Source organism: Panthera pardus, unplaced genomic scaffold, assembly GCF_024362965.1.
Source record: "Panthera pardus isolate Hobbes unplaced genomic scaffold, ASM2436296v1 HiC_scaffold_8, whole genome shotgun sequence".
NCBI classification, from domain to species: domain Eukaryota; kingdom Metazoa; phylum Chordata; class Mammalia; order Carnivora; family Felidae; genus Panthera; species Panthera pardus.
This window is the reverse complement of record NW_026527013.1, coordinates 127,694,953-127,717,393: the sequence shown is the minus strand read 5'-3', so window position 1 is coordinate 127,717,393 and position 22,441 is coordinate 127,694,953. Positions and strand designations below refer to the sequence as shown.

The 22,441-nt window shown below is 36.2% G+C and overlaps 1 long non-coding RNA gene across 1 annotated transcript; it reads right to left on the bottom strand.

Moving 5' to 3' along the window:
• Nucleotides 1-11,051: 11,051 nt before the first annotated feature.
• On the bottom strand, nucleotides 11,052-18,524 carry LOC109248449 (uncharacterized). Its single transcript, XR_002072061.2, has 2 exons — nucleotides 18,429-18,524; nucleotides 11,052-11,283 (listed from the first exon to the last, which is right to left on the bottom strand). It is a non-coding gene; the product is annotated as an uncharacterized LOC109248449 (long non-coding RNA).
• Nucleotides 18,525-22,441: the final 3,917 nt, after the last annotated feature.

Sequence of the window (22,441 nt, the reverse complement as noted above, 5' to 3'; positions counted from 1 at the left end):
TGGACAAGACACCAATACCATTCAATGGGATTAAGAGCAGCCTCTACAACAAATGCTGAGAATACTGTATATCCACATGCAAACTTTTATCTCCTATCATACACAAAAGTTTATACAAAATGAGTAAAACACCTAAATGTAAGAGTTATAATTATGCAAATATTACAAGAAAATATAAGGATAAATCTTCATGACTTTGGATTTGGCTAGTGGTACTTAGATATAACACCAAAAACACAAGCAAACAAAAGAAAAAATAGATAAATTGAACTTAGTCAAATCAATATTAAATCGTCTTATGCCTCTAAGGACATCAACAACAGAGTGAAAAGAAAATCCACAACATGGGATAAAAACATTTGTAAATACTATATCTCATAAGGGTCTAGTATCCAGAATATATAAAGGATTGACAGCTCGACAACTAAAAGACAGTCTAATTTTAAGTTGGGCAAAGGATTTGAATAGATATTTCTTCAAAGGAAAGAGACGAGCAATGAGATGCCCAATGTCATAAGTCATTAGGGAAGTGCAAATCAAAACCCATGACAGACCGTATCACACCTACTCATATAGCTATAATTCTTTTTTAAAAAAGATAAACCAGTGTTGATGAAGGTGTGGAGAAACTGGAATTTATACATATTGCCAGTAGAAATGTAAAATCGTGCAGCTGCTTTGGAAAACAGTCTGGCATTTCTTCAAAAAGTTAAATATAGAATTACCATGTGACCCACCAATTTCACTCTTAAGTTCTTACCAAAGGGAAACAAAAACATGTTCAAACAAAAAATTAAATACAAATGCTTACAGCAGCAATATTCATAAGAGCTAAAAAGTGAAAGTAATTCACCATCCATCATTTGATCAAGAGACATGTAATGTATCCATACAATGGAATATTATTAAGTCATAAAAAAGAAAGAAGTTGTGACACAGCTACAAATTGGATGAACCTAGAAAATATTACACTAAGTGAAAGAAACTAGACACAAAAAGTCTGTGATTCATTTTACATGAAAAATAGAGAATAAGCAAATCCATACAGATGGAAAGCAGATTAGTCATTTCCATGGACTAGAAGGAGGAGAAGAGAATAACTTTCAGTGAGTAGATTTCTTTGGGAGGAGGCAAAAATATTCTTGAAGGAGACAGTAGTGATAGTTGCACAATACTGTGAATGCAATAAAACCACTGAATTGTGTGTTTTTAGATGATTAAAATGGTGAAACTTATGTGACATAAATTTTACTTCAGTTAAAAAAAAAATGGAGTGAAGCAGTGACGAATACAGCAGCATGGATGAACCTAAAACAGGTAATACTATATGAAGGAATCCTGATATATAAGAGTATATATTATATAATCCCATTAAATGAAGTTCTAAAATACTCAAAACAAACACATGATGACAGAAATCAGATCAACGGTTCATTTGGAAGAAGAAACAACCGGTAAAGCACAAAGGAAATATTTTGGGGTAATGAAAATGTTCTGTATCTTGAGAAAGTTACAGATTATACATTTTTATGCATTTGTCAAAGGAGAACACAGTGTGATCAAGAAATATGCATTTCATTGAACAATCAGATCTTCTATAACACTTGTTTTAATAACATGAAACTTGTTCCAACATGATTGATATATTAGGGAATAATAGGAATGGAATTTTGTGTTTGTTTATGCATGATTTAGTACATGAAAAACACTCACTGAATGCAAAAAAGAGCAGACAATTTAACAGCGCCAAATAGTGCACAAAACACCCATACCTCAAACCTCTACCACCTGCTTTAGCTCACCACATGTTACAAGCCATTCCCATCCATATCCTATTTTAACACAATCCATTGCACTGAGTTGAACAGTGTCCTTCAAAAAGTCATGTCTACCTAGGTCCTGTAAATATGACCTTATTTGTAGATAGTCTCTGCAGATGTAATCAAGTCAAGATGAGGTCATACTAGATTAGGGTAAACCCTAACTCCAATATGCCTCATGTCCTTATAAGAGGGAGATATGGACACAAAGAAACAGAGTACACAAGGGAGAAGGCTTAGCGAAGACAGTGGCAGAGACTGGAGCGACTGTATTTACAAACCAAGGAATACCAAGGATTGCCAGGAACCACCAGCAACTGGAAGAGGTAAGAATTCTTCCCCAGAACCATTAGAGGGAGCATGTATGTACCTGCCAACACCTCACTTGCAGACTTGTAGCTCCCAAAACTATGAGAGAATAAATTTCTGTTTAAAGACACCCAGTTTGTGGTAATTTGTTACAGCAGCCCTAGGAAAGTAACAGCTACCACTTCAAAATAACTCATAAGCGGGGCACCTGGGTGGCTCAGTCGGTTGGGCGGCCCACTTCGGCTCAGGTCATGATCTCGCTGTCTGTGAGTTTGAGCCCCGCGTCGGGCTCTGTGCTGACCGCGCAGAGCCTGGAGCCTGTTTCGGATTCTGTGTCTCCCTCTCTCTCTGACCCTCCCCCGTTCATGCTCTGTCTCAAAAATAAATAAACGTTAAAAAAAAAATTAAAAAAAAAAAAATAACTCATAAGCTAAAACCCTTCTGAAGCCCATTTCTACAGGGAAACATTAGGTCTTTTTCAAATTAATGTATATTATTTTTTCATATCCATTTAACATGTGTGAAACTGTGCTACCATTTTTACTAGTCCCTATTGTTCTCCATTTCACCAGCAAATGACACTATGCATGTATTGTGCCCCAAAACACATTTTTCCCCATAAGCACTGCATTTCTTTGCTGAGCAATTTTCCATAGCATAGTGTTTTTTAGGAACACATGTGTCACAATATAGCAGAATTGACTCTATGTAAATTTTACCTCAATAAAAAAAAATAAGAATGCAATGTTTGGGTATCATTTAGAGCTCTAAATTCATATAATATGAAATAAAAATGATTAAAATCAATAATCAAAATATCTGTTTCAAAAGGTTACAGATTATTTTAACTTTGGCTTACAATTTCTACAGCATAAATTTATCCACTGTAACTGTTTAATTCAATAAATTCAATTAAATTCAATTAAATTCAATTAAATTTTGTAACCATCACCACAGTTTAGTTTTAAAACACCGTTATCACCCTAAGAGTTTTCTCATGTATACTTGCAGGCACTCCTCATTTCTATCAGTAGCCCCAGGCAATATGATGTATGTACAGTATGATGTAACTGTATTCTATATATGGCATATAATATTAGGATGTTTAATCTATTGTTGTATTTATATTCTATAATTTTCATATATTATATAATTACAATCATATATATGTGTATATATATATATTTATATTTGTCATTGTTCTTCACAAGATAGATACCTCTCTGTAAGGTATTCTTTTTGTTTTCTTAACATTACAACCACCTACCAGGTTTCCATTAGCATGTAACTTCAATTATATTATCAAATAAGGCCGGGCAGACAGCTTCTTAGTAACACTCAGTTATTAAGAAATCAAGTTGCCTTGATTATGTGTATTTCCTAAGTTTTCATCTATACAACTCATTGTCTAAGTTACTTCCTCTACAAATAGCTAATTGCCCATTTTCTGGTATCACTATCAGAAATTAACACTGTTTCCAAATTCTGAAAGTATCTTCTCAGTTCAAAACCTTCAGCTATTACTTATCCCTAACCTTTAGGTCAAACTAATACCTAGGTTGCCTACACTCTGACTCCTCCTCACTTCTCAACTACATCAATATAGATTCTATTTCTTCTACTCAACTGAAATCTAAACTCCGCAAAATAGCTCCTGTTTTCTAAATGTAATTAGTGTACACTACTCAGCCTTCATCATACCTGATGGCTTGGAAGCTTTTTATACCATTGACCTCTTTCTTGTTTTCATTACTTGTTTAGTACTTGTGCAAAACCAGCTTCCATAACATGTCCTCTCCTACTCTTCCTCCTCTCTCTTTAGTTGCTTTTCATCCTTACTGTGGCATATTGTTCTTTGCCTGTCATTTAAATGAAGATGTTCTTCAAAGGACTGTTTTTTAATGCAAATCATGCCATCCTGGCTAACAAGATAAATAGAGGAGCTAACTTGAGCAGAGTTCCCAGATAGGCTTTTACTGTGGTTCAAAGTGATGTGAAAATCATTTGTATAAGAGTTATGTATGTGAGTTATTCGGCACACTATTTCCAATTTATTCAGTGGCACTGAACACGCTACTTAATTTTTTTTGGTTATGGTTTCTCTATCTTCCAAATTAGTATATATATTTTCTTTTTACCTTACTAAAATGCTAGAATATTTCCAAGCTGTTTGCAAATTGTTTTTTTAAAGCCTTTGAGGATGTGTTATGTAAGCAACCAATAAATGAAAATGTTACTGAAGTCATAGTTCGCAAATATTTTTTCAATCTCTAATGTCATTATATGACATTATAATTTGGCAATGCTCACAGCTGTAAAGTGCACTTCTAGTTTTAAATTTACAGGCATTTCCCTAAAGTATTTTTTTCACTTTATAGTTTGAATCATATCAGATGCTAACAAACATACACATCCTCCTTCAACAAAGGTTGTCCTGGCCTGTGATCATGAATCATCTTTATTTTGGGCTATTAAAAACCAATACATCCTAACTAAAGAAATTCACTAAAATAAGTTGTAATGTCATCTTTTTTCTACTATTTAACCCCTAATCATTAGCTAGATATATTTCCAGGCCTGCATACACAGACATACTCCCAAAGACATATTCTTCTGTTGTCGAGAGATCTCTCCTTATTGAGTTCTTGAAGAAGACATGTATCATAGTTTTATAATCTCAGAGAAAGAACTCTAGGAACTTATCTGTAGTGGCAGAATTGCAAAACAGTATTGGCTCTACAGTCAGATGATCTGCATTAGATCTCAGTCTCTTTTACTTAGTACTTGTGTGAATTAGGCAAGTTATTTAACTATGCCCAGTGTTCTTATCTGTGGATTGGGTAATAATACCTATAAGAATTCCTTACATGAAATAAGAATATATGTATAACTAAGTGGTGTTTAATATATATTTAACACTCACTAAAGTTAGCTACTACAACTATTATCTACTCCAACTCTCAACTCCTACATGAGCCCATGCCATTTGGCTCACACGTGGCCATTTCATTAGCAAGATCCCACCAGCTCATACAGAACTGCAGATGGCTACTTATATTTAGGAGAACCAATTCTCTTTAGACAATCCCTTTGATACGGTTTTCACCACAACACTCAGGATTAGTATGTATGCTTCCATATCTAATTTTAGTGTCATCAGTTATTTTACATCAGGTACGTGAGCACAGAATAGGAAGAAGAGAAGAATATTCTTCAATATCCCTCCAGGAAATATATTACAGCTGCCAAGAAAAAAAGCAAGATTGTACTGGCTAACTGCAGGCAAATTTTGTTTTTCTGAAATTTGTATTTTCTTTGTTGAAATAATAGGGACAGTAAGCATATATAAAATGACAAACATGTTTGCTCTGAAATCGGTTTCTTTTTCTTCCCGATTCATTCCACTCAGCAATTATTTAAGACTCATTCAGTAGGGTTCATATTGAATTAAATGTTTATAATGTATTTTTGCTTTTCAAGAAAGGCTAAATCATTTCATTCCATAATTTCAGATATAGAAATAAGGTTCTTTTTAGGAAAAATAAGGATAAAATACATTAAATTCTGTAACTCTAACTACTGAAATATGAATCCAAATAACAAAAATGTATACGCTTTCTACCCATTAGAGTTAGACAATCTCTGTAAATCTATTTCTTTCCTTTTCTATATTTCACTTAAGAAGTATACTTAGTGCACCTAAACGAGAGTTTTATTTCATTTTGGGTTGGGCAAAACCAAAAAGTGTAATATAAAAATGAAGAAAAATTTTTGTATTATATTCACCTATTATTGTCTCTGTTGCTCTACAGGCTTAACATTCTCCAGTAGTAATGAATTCTTTTATAAAGTCAGGAATTATAATGAGCTGCTTTTTGTTAACCAGTATAGTCTTTCCAGTTGAATCCCACATAGTAAAACCAATGAACATTTACCTTGACTTAGAAGAGAGGAAATTTGTTGACTGTTTTCTAAAATAGAAATTAATACTTCTATTTGAGGAATATTAAATAAACAGTATTATATGCTTTTTCATAATATAATTGTTTTATTTAAATTACCCCAATATACAGTTTTTCATTGTTCTTGTTTATACAGAATAAAAAAGGTAACTGATTATATGTGTTCCTTTCAAATAAATAAATAAATTCTATGAAAGGCTTACAGAACAAATGGTATTCATCCAGATACAGAAAAGGCTGACCTACCTGTCACTCCATTCTTTATTATAGACTACAACAAGAAGCCACATGGAAAAAAAATGTAATTTATACCAGACTAAAAATAAAAGCATTCTACTGAACATACTCATCAGAGTGCAGACAATTTGAAATATGTACTCTTTTTGTATTTTGCACCTATTCTTAAATACTTGTGCTACAAGCTAAAGCCTTTTTAAATTCCCTTTAATAATATAAATACATACACTGTCTCTTTCTTTTAAAAGAACTTAAAATGCAAATGATTAACAAAAGAAGGAAAACAAAGATAAAGCATTACTATCAGTAACCATAAATTTTGATAAAGGAACCCAATACTTAGTTTCTCTCTCCTTTGGGCCTATAGTACATTCTTCCAATTTGCAGCAACCTATTGATGTTACATGCACACACTTTGTCACTAACTGAAGAACAGAGGGTTAATCAGATGTTTCTTTATCCTCTAAAAGTTCAGGTATAGGCTTCACGCATTTCTTATTTCTAAAGACCTTCCCAAATGCCCTTGGGACTCACACTTTCCCTCCAGGAATATCTACAGGAGTCCCCATATTGCTTTCCCTAAGATTTAAACTGCAGGGGCCAACAGTTTTATTGATTCTGATGGCTCAGTGAACATGCACCTTTGTCATCCTTCTCTGGGAAAATAACATGGATCCTTCAGAATCCAGTTAAAGTACTATAGTTTCTAGGAAAGTCTACCTGACTCTCCTATAATCACCCCCCGCCCAATTCCCTTAAATTTTTCTGAACCCCTCTAGCAACATTTTGTGTCAATCAGTTTACGAAATCCTATGTAAAACTGTATTTTATAATTTTAAGTATATATGTAGCCTCTCCAAGCCTTATATTCTACAGGGCACCTAGTATGTTTGCCCATAACAGATGCTTAAAAATACTACTTGATGTACTGACTCAATCCCTGCTTTTGACTGGTGTTTTCATCTCTCATTGTTGAATTTGTTGTCCTTTCAGCCTCATAAAACATAGGATACCTTGCTCAAAATATGGCAGGATGGCCAAGTATTATATGATGAAACCCAAAAGAATTCAATATAAAGCAATCTCCCCAAAACATCATCATCTTTGATTACCCTTCAGAAAACAGAACCTAGTCCTTCATCATGTGTGAAGCTGAACATCCAAAAGTAGGCTCCTAGAAAAGCCACATGTGTTTATCACATGGGAGAATTAGACCATTAAACTAAGACGAGAATGCTGGAGAGTACAGGAATATTTGTCAACAAACATTTTCTCAGTAACTAAAATGTAGTGCAACAATTGAGAGTACACACAAACACACACACACAAAATTCAATACAGCAGTTGCAAATCAATGGAGCAAGAACATTCAGTGCTACATTCTTATCTTCCTCTGTCTTGGTCTTCTAAACAAGCTGCTGTTTTCTGGTTTCTTCTAATGTACATAAGAAATGCTAAGATTATTAAATTTATGTTAATGTCTTTAATACAGCAAGGAAATTACTTGCATTTGGAAAGGGAGAATTTAGTCCAAGCAATAAATGACTAATGATAGATTTTGTTTCATCAACTGGAATCCACAAGGGAAAAACTAAATACTGAACATCACTGCGAGCACAGTGTGCTATACATGGTTCAATTTTATCTCCCTTCATGCTAACTTCTACTCTCACCCTGTACTTGAGTCACTCAGCCACATCCAACATATCTCCCCACTTTTTTATTCCTACCCTTCTCTGATTTATCTTTAAAGAAAAAGATCGGACTACATCACAACTTTGATTAAGCTAAGCACCACCTCTATACTAGCAACAAAGCATGGTTTCTCACCATACTTACAATAAAATTCAGATTCCTTATGGCCTATGAGCAATTCCATGATCCTGCCCCTCCCTCCCTTTCTGTCATCATTTGAGTCTTATTAACCCCTTAGTTCCATTCCAAAGGCCTTCCTTCTGTCCTTGATCATACCATTTATCCTATGTTGGGTTTTTTCACTTGCTATTTGGGGTGATGGGCAAAATCAGCTCAGATTTCATTTCTTTGGAGAAATCTTTGTTTCTCAACCTTAAGTCTTCCTATCCTCCAGGCCAGTCACCTGCTTTACTTTCTCCATAGCACAGAGTAATATTTGAAATTTGCTTTTCATTATTTGTGGTTATCGCCTTTAAAATAGATCTCCCTGACCTGTTCTCTCTCTAGAGCCCAGAACAGCTCTGGCACAGAGCAGGTTCTTGGTGTATATTGGCTAAATAAAGAACGACTAGGAGCAGAAGCAACAGTTTCTCAGTTCTGAGTCACTTAAGTGCCAAAGAAAAGAACAAGGGGCTGAATTTAAAACAGGGACAAGGAGGGAAAAGTTAATTTCACCTGTGGAGCTAAAGAGGCTTCCGACACTCTTCCAAGATTCAGAAACCACTGTTATTATCTGGCCCTTACACATTGAAACAAAAGTGTCAGTGAAAAACCCAAGACAGTTGGGTTTTTATACAAACAAATATAACGCAGTGAATGTATAAATCCTAGGACAGTTTCAGTTGTTAAACTGATATAAAAGGAAGAATCTCTGGGAATAATAGACAATTCTTTTTACTGTAACATTTTTAAATATAATGTGAGTATGTACATGTCATTTTCATTAAACAGCAAACTACTTATAACATGTCTTAATGTATCATAAAATTTAACCTCCAACTATGAGTAATTCACCTTCAAATATCCACACTTGTGGAGGCTTAACAAGTAAGTACTTCAGTAACCTCTAGTATTGAATAGTCACCTGCCCTGTATTTTCCTGCATTTAATGACTTTACTTCTCTTGTTTCCTAATAAGACAACTAAGTCTCTGGCTACGTTTCTTCCTCTCTGTCCTAGACAAGCTCTTATTGTTATGCCCTCACAGCCAGGCCATCCTTATCTATTTGCCTGTGACTGAACCCATGTAACTTTGCTGGCCTCCTAAAGCCCTCTCTTCTGATCTAGTCCTTGAGATCCTTCTCTGCCTTCAAATGAATCTTTGGTTTAATCTTCAGGTTAGCTGGGTGATCAACAGCTCAGGTAAAGCCTATTTCCTTTCCATTTTCTTCCTACATATGAGGATTTTTCAGCTTCTGTGTTCAAGATGGTAAGCAAAGTACTTTTATCTTGGTGCCACATTTAATCTTTTGCTTAATTTAGAAACAATTTCACTCTGCAAACAAATCTTGCATATTTATGAACATGAGCAGGTTAAACGGTCATCTTTTATCTGTAATTCTGTAATGGAGTCAAATTATATTTTCAAGGAAACAGAAATCTTCCATAGAGCATATTTATACAACTCTAAACATCCTGCAAAATTTGTAGTGTAAGTGAAGCTTTCTCTGTTTCATCTTTTATTCTCTCTAGAAAAGGAGTTTATGTTTTTAGTAGTTGGGGAGATTTTAAATTTAACTGATGTAAGAGGATCATTCCAGTTTACCATAAAAACAACCCCAGTGACCTTTTTCATGTTCTGTCACAAGCGGGAGTGACAGATGGACAGGTGGTCCTGCACTGAGTACTGCAGTGTGTGTGTCTACAGTATAGAGAACTGACTTCGTTATGAAACATTCAAACAACCTCAGAGAGTAAAGGCTTTGAACTTTTCATCTGAAACTATTTTTTAAAGAGGAAAAATGGAGTCATTGATATAATTTTAACATAGCAGTATCCAAGAATCAGTACATGTGGATTATATTCTCAATGCAAAAAAAAAAAAAATTATAAGTAGTCTACATCACAGTTGGGTCCAAATAGTACTTTACTCCAATACTAGTCAAAATGCTAGGAACAATTACTATATTTTACTTAAAGCATTCCTTCAAAGGAGCATTTTATAAAGTACTAGGCTAAAGTGTTCACATCATCCCTTCAAGAAGGTAACAATGCCAATAACTTATTATTGTTGTTAACAGTCATTACTATTGTCATTTTTCTTCACAATCATAAGTAATATGGGTTGTTTCTTTTCACCCTTCATAAAATGCTTAAAAACGAGCCACACAAGAGAAAGTGGTGTACTCAAAATCTTTAAGAACTCATCACTTGGATGCAACAGTGAGAAAAGGTGAGAGAGGAAATATGAAAAAAAGAGGCAAATACAGAGGATTGTGAAAAGAGTGAAAAAAATATTTTTAAATACCAGTAATAATTTGGATACAGGCAGAGAAAGAAACAAATCACATGTATGTCAAGAAAAAAAAAAGAGAGAGACCATTTTCAGTTTATGAGTAAAAGGCACAAGGGGCATCCAAGTGGCTCAGCTGGTTAAGCGTCTGACTTCGGCTCAGGTCATGATCTGTTTGTGAGTTTGAGCCCTGTGTGGGGCTCTGCACTGACAAAGTGGAGCCGGCTTTGGATTCTCTATCTCCCTCTCTCTCTGCCTCTCCCCAGCTCACATGCTCTCACTCTCTCTCAAAAATAAACATTAAAAAAAAAAAAATCAGTTCCCTTTATTGAAAAAAAAAAAAAAAGGCACAAGACATATATAATCCTAGCACCTTTTCCTTCTGTAGTCATTTTGTCTTCTAGGATAGAACCTGGAAACCTAGAGTCTGTCATGTCCAAAAACCAAAAGGCCTTGGCTATCCCAAAGATGTACATGCTACACAATTTCATGCAACCCTCAAGCTCCAAAAACATGATATCAACAATAGATTCCAAACACGGTAATTCTCAGCCTAATCAGGGACCACTCTGTGTATCAGGCTTGAAATCTTACCATTATTTTTTATTAGGCAATCTTGATTAAAAAAAAAAAGGGGGGGGCATGAAATTTCAAAGAAGCCTAGAAATTACTGAACAAAATGGGACAGACAAGAACCAGGTGAAATAAGAGCAATGCCTGGGGAGAGAAGACACAGGAGGCCAGTCGCATTTCAGCATGATGAAAGGGTGCTCTGCAGAACTGGAAGCCACTTGACGCTGAACGTTCGCTGTGAAAAAGAACAGTAGGGGACTATAATCAAGTTCTATCTATTTCATGTTTTACCGACAGAGTAGTTCTGTAGTACAAAAACAAAGTGTATGGAAGAACGAGGCAGAGTTCATAAAGTAATCCTGTTACTTTCTACAACATTCAGACATGAGCCTCTCCCTCCAGAAGTTTCTTATATTGTCCTATTGCCTTGAAAGTGCAAATAATGACAATATAAAATGCTGAAACTTATCTTTACATATTAATACTTTGTTCAGCAAGTAGTTATTAAACACCTAAATATCTACTCTGTGCCAGACAGTGAAGATAGAAAAAATGACTATAGTGTAGTCTCTGTCCTTACAAAATACAAAATCCAGTGAGGAGATTAAGGAAGGCAACAGTACCTACACAGCCCGTCATGTGACAGGTGGGTTCTGGGGCCCTGGGGAATGAAACACCCAAGACAGTCGTCAACTCATGCTAGAGAACCAGTAAACATTTCCTAGAGAAGACTATGCATGAGATGATTCTTAAAGAATCAATAAAAGTTACAGTGGTAGAGAAAGGAGAGGAGCGCTGAACAGCAGGAGCATGATGCACTTGGAAAGTATAAGTAATGGTGCTTTATATGGAGAAGTGCCAGCAGTTGGGACCAGAGCAATTAGCCATGGGGCTGAATTGAAAAGAATTTTTAGGCTAACCAGCAAAACTGGCCTTTCCCCTAAAAGGTACTGGAAATCACTGTAGATTTTTTAAAATCAATTTTGAGGTATAATTTGTGTATAATAAAGTATACTCACTTGAAGTATATAATTCAATGAGTTATGATAGACATGTAAAGCTGAATAAAAACCACTATAATTACAATCACAACATTTCTATCATCATCCAAATTTCTTTGAATCCTTTTGTAATTCATCCCTCCTTCCAAACCCAGCCCTAGGCAACCATCCATCTACTCCTCCTTATTGCTACAGATGAGTTGGATTTGTGGGTGAGGACCAAGTGGTTGTTTCCATTTCATGCTAATGTAAATAAAGTTGCTATAAAAATACCTGGGAGTGGAATATCTGGCTTATGTGGTAGGTATATGTTTAAGCTCTTAAGAAACCAAGTTTTCCAAAGTGGCCCTATGAGTTTACATCCATACCAGACATGTATGAGAATTCCTGTTGCTCTACATTATCTTGTAGAATCTACAATTCTTCTTGAATTTCATTTTCCTTATGGTGTCTTTCAAAAAACAAAACTTTTTAATTTTAATAATATCCAATTCATCCTCTTTTTTATGGTTCATGTTTTTGTGCCCCATCCAAGAAATCTTAGACATGAAAGAGTTAACATAACTCTAGGACAAAATTTTAAGTGTATATTTTTATCTGTTCCATGTGCATGTTAACTGTTTATCCTTTTTACTGACTGGGATAGAAAAGAATGCATAACGTTAACTTTTACCGATATTAATTTGCTCAAGTAATAGATGCCACGTCTAATGCAGCATGTGTGATCAGGGCCACAACTTGGTTAAACTTACAGTTAAGACTACGGTCATTCTTTAATATCCTTTTGGTTTCTGCAAGAGCCAGACTGATAAATTAAATGGAAATACAATAGGTAATACCACCTCTGCATTCTTGAGATTCTTAAAGATGGCACCAATTTTTGCTAATCCCTCTTCCACACACATATAAGCAGGATGAGGTACTGTGTTTTATTTCTCAGCACCTTGAAGGGAGGGAAGCCTTTGTCACTACTACTTTTACTTCCTTACTGATCAAGGACTCTAAGTAGCAGTTAGAGTTACTCTAACGGCCAATTATGTTAGTACCATTTGTATATTCAGAGACCAGGGGAATGATTATTGGTTGGGTAAATGGACCCAGTAGACCTACTATAAACCAGATTGGGCCAGGACTCCCATTTACTACACTGTCTCCATAAGTTTCCACTCTAACAGTGGTCAATGTTGCCCCTCCAGTTTTCAGATATCTGTGTCAACTTCAACTGTGTCTGATAGTCCTCAAAATGTCTGGGTATTCCTTTTCCCCCCAGTATACATTTACCCAAGAAAACAGCTATAGGTCCTTCCTGGGAAGCATTATTACAATATATATTTGCCAGTGGTTTTACAGGGTCCTTCCTTCTGTGGACTGCCAGCTCATTAGTCAGTGGTTTCTGGATCTGAAAACTGTCTCAGGCACCTGGGAAAAGGATCATGGCTTTTTATTAGGGAAACCATCCTCAGCTCATGTATTCTTGCTATGTTTAAATTATTCATCAGTATTAAAAAAGACTATTTAACAGTACCCTTGTTAGCTGCCTACCTATTTTGCCCATAGGGATATCATGTTCATTCAAGAAGTTTGGGAAGTTTTAGCAATTACTTTGTCAAATATTTTTTTTCTGATCCTTTCTCTTTCTCGTTTCATTCTATAATCTGATTAACTATATTTTAAATTTAATGAAATTATTCAACAGTTCTCTGAAACTCTTCCATTTTTTAATGTATTTGATCTCTCATCTTTAGGGTTTATTTTCCTCAAATTCACTGACTCTATCATATTTATTGTGCTATTAAATCCATGCACTAATTTCTTAAACTTTCAGATATATTTTTCCCTATAATTCCCTTTTTGTGTTTTTTTTTAATTTTCCATTCATCTTCTGAGATAACCTATCTTTTATTTCATTACTTAATTCGCCATACTTATAATAGCTACTTAAAGGTCTTGTCTAAGAAATAAAGATATGGATCACCCAGCAGTTCACCTCAACTGATTGTTTTTCCCCCTGAAATGATCACATTTTCCTAGTTCTTCATATTTTAAGCAAAAAATGGATTTTATTCTTAGCATCACAAAATTGTATTTTGGAGTCTCTAGATTTTGTAATATCATTCTGAAGAATGTTCGTGTTTTTGACTTAGCAGAAAATACGGGAAATTAATTTGGTTAGATACAAATTCCAACTCCATTTCACCTGCAGTAGATGGAAATTCAAATCTCAGTTAAGTCCTTTCATTTTTAGCATTGTTGAGTCTATCCTTACATGTGTGGTCTAGGTCAGCCCAACCTTTAGGTGGAGTTCACACATTACTATAGGTACCTAGAGTTTTTGACAAAGAAATGCAGTGTTTGGTGTTTCTCTCTCTCCTTTGGCCTTATCTTGCTTTCTTCTACCTTGCAGTGACCTATTAATGCTATAAAGCACTTACTTTGTCAGTAACTAAAGAGGAGAGGGTTAATCAGATGCTTCTAGCATTCTCTGTCTGGAAGTCCAGGTATAGGCATCATGTATTTGTTATTTCTAAAGAGCTTCCCAAATGCCCTTGCGACTCATATTTTCCCTACAGGAATGTCTACAGTAATCCCAATACCATTTTCCCTCTGATTTAAGCTGCAGGCACCAAAAGTTTTATTGATTCTGATAGCTCACTGGACATGCATCTTTTCCATCCTTCCGTGAGAAAATAAAATGAATCTTTCAGAATCCAGTTAAAGTGCTGCAATTTCTATGAAAGTCTACCTGAATCTCTTATAATCACCCCTGGACTCCCTTGAATTTCTCTGAACCCTTCTAGCAACACTTTGTATCACCCAATGTATAAAATCGTAGGTACCATTATCTTTTATAATTTTGTTAAGTATGAGTTTCTGCACATACCTAGGGCTTCCATTTTCTGGCTCTCTCTTCTTCCCTTAAGCTGTAGCTACCACAGGCTCCTCTATTCCTCTGGTCATAAAGCCAGCAGGTTTTCTATGGCAATTTCAGCTGCCCTACACCGAGACATGAACTTCATCCCCGGACTAAAACCACAAAAACATGGAACCTATCATTTGCCATTCCCTGTTCCACATTTTACTCCCTTCCCAAAAAATCTACAGGCTGAGTTTAAGGTATCTGTGGAATATCCAGTTAGAGATATCAAGTATGAAAACAGGCCAAAACTGGAAAGTTATCCAAAATCTGGATTGGTTACCCCAAACTGCAGATAAACTATTCAAAACTACATTCTCCTTTCCTATCTTGATCATAGAAGAAAAAAGCTTAAAAATTAATTTTATGATCCACCGTAAGGTTATAGATAGTGACATTTCATCAGAAATATATCTGAACACACGCTTGGTGGGATTTTTAGTGACTATTTTGCCTTCTAATAAAGAAAATACAGATTCAACTGTTTATCACTTCCTCCACGTTCCCTTTCTGGAACATGGATGTGATGCCAGGAGACAAAGCAGCCTTTGCATGACCAGGAAGCAACAAGCAGTAGGACAAAAGCGAATACACTAGCAGTTCTGGAGCAAAAAGACAGACAGAACTTGGATCACTAATGATTAGAAGGACTTCTGCAAAAGCCATGGACTATCTCTCGACTTATTATTCAGTATGTGACAAAAAGTATGTCCTATTTTCTTCAGCTGTTTATCAGACTTTCTGTTCATTACCACTGATACTTTCCTAATTAATACAATGAAAATAAAGAAAACAACTCAAGAAAGAGATCTAGGCAGGAGACAGGTCAACAGGGCACACCAAGCAGCTGAAGCTCTGGTTTTAAATGAGATCAAGTGAAAATACTATACAGTAAAAGGAAAACAGGGCTGAGAATCAAGCATTGCAGAACCTCTCACTTAAGAGGAACTGGTAAAGGAAAGCAGCAGCTGAAAAAAGACATACAACCATAAAGAATTAAAAAGAGAAAGTGATGACCTAGAAACCGAAAGAAGAAAAAGCAGGTATCAGTGTTCAAATGCTACAAAGTAGGGCTAACCAAGCACAGGGAAGTGTCCATTAGGTTTGGCGGTATCAAAGTAGAGCATTTTAGTGTAACAGGAATCAGGTTCTAATAAACCTGGTTTGTGGATAATCTGTTTCTCAGCCACTGACTAAACTGCACCCACCACCCCAGTTAAGTGTACCTTTCAGGCTGGCTGTTGGTCCCAGAGCAGATCATGAAAGGCAACATAGATGGATCCTTGCTTCAAGTCAAAATACAACTCAAAGTGCAAACTCTATTGACAGAAGAACAATAGGACCTTTCTTAATATCAAAGGCAGCATATTTTATATCCCTTGAAAATAAAAATAAGAGCTTAAGTTTAGAGTGACCTACCAAGTGGGCAATGGAGTGGATATTCCTGACCCTTTCACTTAAAAAAAGAAAAAAAAAAAGCAAGATTCTAAGGTTCAATATCTGCCTGGTTCCCTGCAGCTGTGACACAGGTCTCAAATATGCTTTGAAGATAAGAGGCACTTGAGTCAGTAATACAGGTGCAGGAAAGGAGGAAGGGATAAAATGGAAAAATTGAAATACAGTGAAGGAAGAAACTTATTAAGTGTTCCTTTCTTCTATGTAATCAATAATCTGAAAATATTAGCATAGGGAGGATTTAAAGACATAAATTCTATAGAAAAAGTTATAAAAAGGAAGTACAGATGTAAAGAGTGACTGAAAGAGAGGCCGACCAACCTTCAATGTCTAACTTAGCACTGAGGGGTCTTCATAACTGCAGGAAACATTCCTTTTTTCTTTCTATTGCTATAGAATTGGTAAGAACGACTTGAAAAGGCATGCGAGAATTTAAAACTGTTTCTTTCTTTCTTTATTCCTGTCTTTTAGAGAATTCTTTAAACCTAAAGAAGATGTATGGAAAACCCACAAAGCAATTAGAAAAAGTGAAAAGACGGTTAGCAACAATTAAAATCCTTTCTGCTTCATTAACTTTTCATTGTTAAATGTTGTCACTGATTAATGCCAGGCTGAGACGTTGAATACATCTCTCAAATAGCACGTGTATCAAGAAATGAATCAAAGAAAAAAGCAATACAAGAGAACTCACAGAATAAGCTTGTTAACAACATGACATGCGGTAAAGGCTCAAATTAAAAGTGTACATCTCTATTGTGAGCATTTTGTGCTCACAAAACTATGTATGTGGGGTTACGTGCAATCTTAACATTTCCCAAAACATTCCTCACCAATGTAAACAACACAGGTGAAAAGGATTAGTTACATGATTTGCAAGGCCCAGTGCAAAATGAAAATGTGGGGCCCCTTGCGTAGTAAGTAGGAAAAAACAGTTCCTCTAAAAGTACTAAAATATGTTTTTTATATATTTCCTTTTGTCTGCAGTCTCTCAACTTTTCATGGTATTTATTATTTGCTATTTACCATAATTCTAAATTTTTTAAATTACAACTTTAAATTGAATTAATTTTACCATTCACTTTATATTTTGCAATGTCACAGTAAAGGAAAACATGAGAGGATTTAACTCCTATGTGGCACCACAAAATAATGTAATTCATACACCTTAGCTTGTGTATGTAGATGTGTTTCATTCTCACCAGAACAGCAGAAACATTCCACAACACTAACTCAACTGGTTTTACTTCTTTAATTTTTAATACTTTTAATTGTGGTAAAATAAGCATAACAGAAAATTTACCATCTTAGCTGTTAAATGTATAGTTCAGTGGTCTTGGTACATTAACACTGTTGTACAACCATCACCACCCCTTTTATTTCATGTCTCTAATGTGCATACATTCTACACTGTTTACCTTTGGCTGACTGATGTGTAAGGAAGTACCGAAGGGGGGGGGGGGGGAAACGGAAGTCCTATTTTTCCTTTCTTTTTATTATTTTCAGTGCACATGGCTGGCTAATGCGAAGAAGTAACACAGGTAAGAAAAGTATGCTAGAATTCCTTAACTGTTTATGTTTTTTTAGAAGGCCATCACTGTATTCTTTCTGTGTTAGAAACAAGTTGTTTCTACCCGACCGGGCCCACCACTCACTCAGCCTAGTCTTAATCAGTCCCAAGTATCAGGGGATTCTGTGCTGTAGGTAATTAGGCGGCAAGAAGCTGCGGACATGCGTATTAAGTATATTTCGTTCCTCTCCTCCTGTGCTCCATTTTCCCACTGGCCTTCACTTAATAAAACACAGGTAGAAGACAAAACCGTTCAGCATTTCAAGATGGCAACAGTAGGACATTCACCTAAGCGCGAGGCTTTCTGAGAACGAGGCCTTAGTGGCTCCTGGTGACTGCACAGGCCCCACGCACAGGAGGCTTGAGCTGCAGATTGGGGAGACTGAAAAGGATGAGTCCTGGCACTTACAGTGCACTTTACCGTTTACAAAACATATTCTTACCCTTTTCTTCATCTGTCCCGTTACTTCCACCTGCAGAGAGCTGGTGCTACCGCTGTCAAATTAAACAAGAAAGCCATTAAAGCGTCAGGCCGAGACGCCAGGGGTGTGGACAGAAACAAAAAGCTAAGGCAACAACCAATCACAAACAGCCCACACAACAACCAATCACAAACAGCCTACCATAAACAGAACGCTAAGGACCAACCAATTGCAAACAGCCAACTAGGCTTTTGGTGGTAGCCAGGGGAGGAGTTTCTTTGTTTCCTTGCTTCGTTTAGGGGTCTTTTCCTTGCCTCCTATCCACCTTCTCCTAATCGCTCACTGTGTGGCGCTGCCCCATTCAAGTCTGTGTTTAAATTTCTTTAAAAACTATTTTAGGGGCGCCTAGGTGGCTCAGTCGGTTGAGCGTCCGACTTCGGCTCAGGTCATGATCTCTCGGTCTGTGAGTTCGAGCCCCGCGTCAGGCTCTGGGCTGATGGCTCAGAGCCTGGAGCCTGCTTCCGATTCTGTGTCTCCCTCTCTCTCTGCCCCTCCCCCGTTCATGCTCTGTCTCTCTCTGTCTCAAAAATAAATAAATGCTAAAAGAAAAAAAATTTTTTTAATAAAAAAAATAAAAACTATTTTAATGTTTCAGTTCATCTTTCAACACCAATTATGTGCTGGAGAGATGCCTGGCTAGCCCACCGTGGCTAACTAGGGGCATAATGTGGAATAGAAACCAGGCATCCTGATCCCCAGTTAGGCACTGGTCTTAAATTTCCTCTCCACTCTGAGAAGAGCCACTACACTGCAAATGGAGCAACTACATTTGTCTGTCCTTGGGATGCATTTTCTGCGTAAAACCAAAGACACCAAAAAGCCATTGAGAAATGGATGTAGTTACAGAAGAGTTCAAAGGACAATCAGGAAGAGTGACCCAGTGAAATCTCCCTGCAGGGCAGAGGTTTTGAGGAAAAGTTCGAAATGAATATTGGGTAAAGACAAAGCCTATGTGGAGAAGAAATGTTCTCTCCAAAAGAGCAAGTGAGCAGAGAAACTAATCTGGAAAGGTCATGATTTGCACGCCTCCATGAAGAGTGTCAGCTGAAGATGCCATGTTTGCCATAAACTAATTTAATCTTCCAACCCATCTGCTTAAAGCTCTTTCCTCCTGCATCCCTCAGATAGCTAAATCAGTGGTCTCTTCCTAAACTCTTGTGTTCTGATAGCCACACAACTCATAGATACAATTAATGCAGCCAAATATATGTATGACATGTTTCTAAACTCATGGTTTTAGTTTGGTTGCCTTTTTTTCTTTTAATGTGTATTTACTTTGAGAGAGAGAGACACAGAACCCGAAGAAGGCTCCAGGCTCTGAGTTGTCAGCACAGAGCCAGATGCCCACCAACCTTGAGATCATGACCTGAGCTGAAGTTGGATGCTTAACTGACTGAGCCACCCAGGCACCCCAGTTTACTTGCTTTGCTTTTTAATAAGACAATTTAATAAAACAAATAACCAAGGGCGCCTGGGTGGCTCAGTCGGTTGAGCGTCCGACTTCAGCTCACAGTTCTTGGGTCTGAGCTCCCCGTCGGGCTCTGTGCTGACAGATCAGGGCCTAAAGCCTGCTTCAGATTCTGTGTCTCCCTCTCTCTCTGCTCCTCCCCTGCTCACACTCTGTCTCTCTCTCAAAAATAAATAAAGATTAAAAAAGTAATAATAAAAAAAAATTTTTAAAGCAACCAAAAAATTTACTGAAAATACTAACATAGATAATATATAAATTAGAATAAGATTTAAATACTCCAAAGATATATATCTAATTTTCTCCATAACTCTACCTGTTAAAATCATGTATTAGTTACTACTTCACCTAACTTTATTTTCTGCCACCCAACTAGAATAGAACCACCCTTTTTAACTCATCAAATATCTTCTTGATTGCTCAGTGTTTCTTAGACTTGGCTTTTCTACAGAAACTACAACCAACTCTGCATCGAAAGCCATTTTAAGGGATTTTATTTGAGGACATTCTTTCAAGCAGGAAAGACTGCCTATTTACCAATGAAAGAAATCCTCTCATTCAATATTCTCACAAGTGCTTACCTGGACATAACTACCAACATCTCACTCACCTTGAAAGAAAGTATACAACATCAGCATAAGCAGCACAAAACCCTGTGATTATGTTTTCCCTAGTTGAAAAGAAAATCATAACCACTTCATTACCTACTCTATGTTTCTTTTTTCCCCAGCCTAAAATTTTCCTTAAAAAACCCAATTTCATTTGCTACTTCTACTTTATGACATTAGAAACACAGTAACACTTTTTTGTCAAAACATAATATTTTTAAGATAATAGAAAATAACTTGGTAAAGTAGTTTCTTCACCCAGTGACCTGTCTCACGATAAGATGTTACCTGGCAGGGATAGAGGTTGAGATAAAACAGTGGAGAGCCCAGTGACAAGGTAGGGTTGTTAGATACCAGCTCCTTGGGGATATCATCTTTCCTCTTCAATCCCTCTTTCCCCAAAACCTAACCCAGTGCCTGTTTTGCTATTTTAATAAAAGAGCTTTACATTTTTCACTATTTGACTCTGAAAATGAAATGTTGAAACTGATTAGGTAAATTAATCCAGGGTTTAAGACAGATAGGTAAGAGTTTATTCAGTCATTGCTCCTGGTGTGAATTTAAGCATGACATTGTTTTTAGTGGCTCTGCTTTTCAAAAAGCAGATTATAGAAGAGCTCAAATATGCAGATTCTTCACCTGAGCCACTCAAGCAGGTAGCCAGATGATCCATTTGTCACCAGGGTACACAGGAAGATAAGTGGATTGCCAGAAGCAAAACAGCCTTCTTTATCCTGTGATGCCCCATTTTTTTTTTCAGATACTTAGGGACACAGGTTGTATCTCTCAATCTGTTTATAACCACACAACTATAAATAACATGATCTCCCTCAGGCATCTTGTGAACAATAAAAAGAAGTTTCCAAGAATAATAATACTAAAAGTCAATGAACTATATTAATACAGTATAAAAACAAAGTTGTTCGCTGGCAATTTGGTGGCGTAAGATAGAGGTTCATTGAAAATTCTTAACTAGGAGAGATTTTTATGTTACCCCAGGATATCTCCTCTATCTTCCTCTGAATATTGAGTTTTAAATGAATAAAGGCAATTTTATAAAAATCCTATAAAACAGAGACATAACCTTCCCCGTCCAAGAGGAAAAATTTAAATGAAACAAAATGCATCGATAATAACCTACTGATAATTTTGGCCAACGGTAAAATAATCTCAGCCCTGGAGTAGAAATTTACCATATTCAATGCAATTTTTCACAAAATGCATCCACAGATCACTTGCAAAATTCAGATTCCTATGTTCCAAACAAATCTACTAAATCATCCTTGAAAATGGGGAGAACTGCATATTTGACAAGGTTCTCAAGTGATTCTTTAGTATACTAAAGTTTGAGAACCACTAGTCTAGAGTTGTTCGTTATTTTCCAGAGAGCATTTCTAGACTGCATGGTAAAATAGTGTATTATACATACCCACCCAAAATGTATAATAACAAACTCACTCAAGGAGAGTCATCTACACAGGGACTTGTCTTCATTTGGTTTCTTTTTATTGTAAAATACATCAACTCTCCCTGTTGCCCAGTTGATTGTCAAAGCATTTGAATATTATTTAATAAACCATTTCAAAATGCTATACTTTTTAATCTTTTCAAAGAAATTAACACTGGAATTTCTGTTATACTATTCATATCAAGTTCAATTATAGAATTTCTGTGGAGTGGTTAATTGAAGGATGTTCAGTTTATCTCTCCATATTGATATTCCAAAATTATCCCTGAGTCAAACCAAACTACCAGGCAGCAGACATACTTGTCCCTGATAGGACAATTGAATGAGCTACTTTAGCAAACCTACACTTTGATTGCTGTGGTGTGTTAGCAGCAAGCTTTCTCTAATATCCATTGGGAAGACACAGTTGAGGACTTTTTTTGAGCGCATC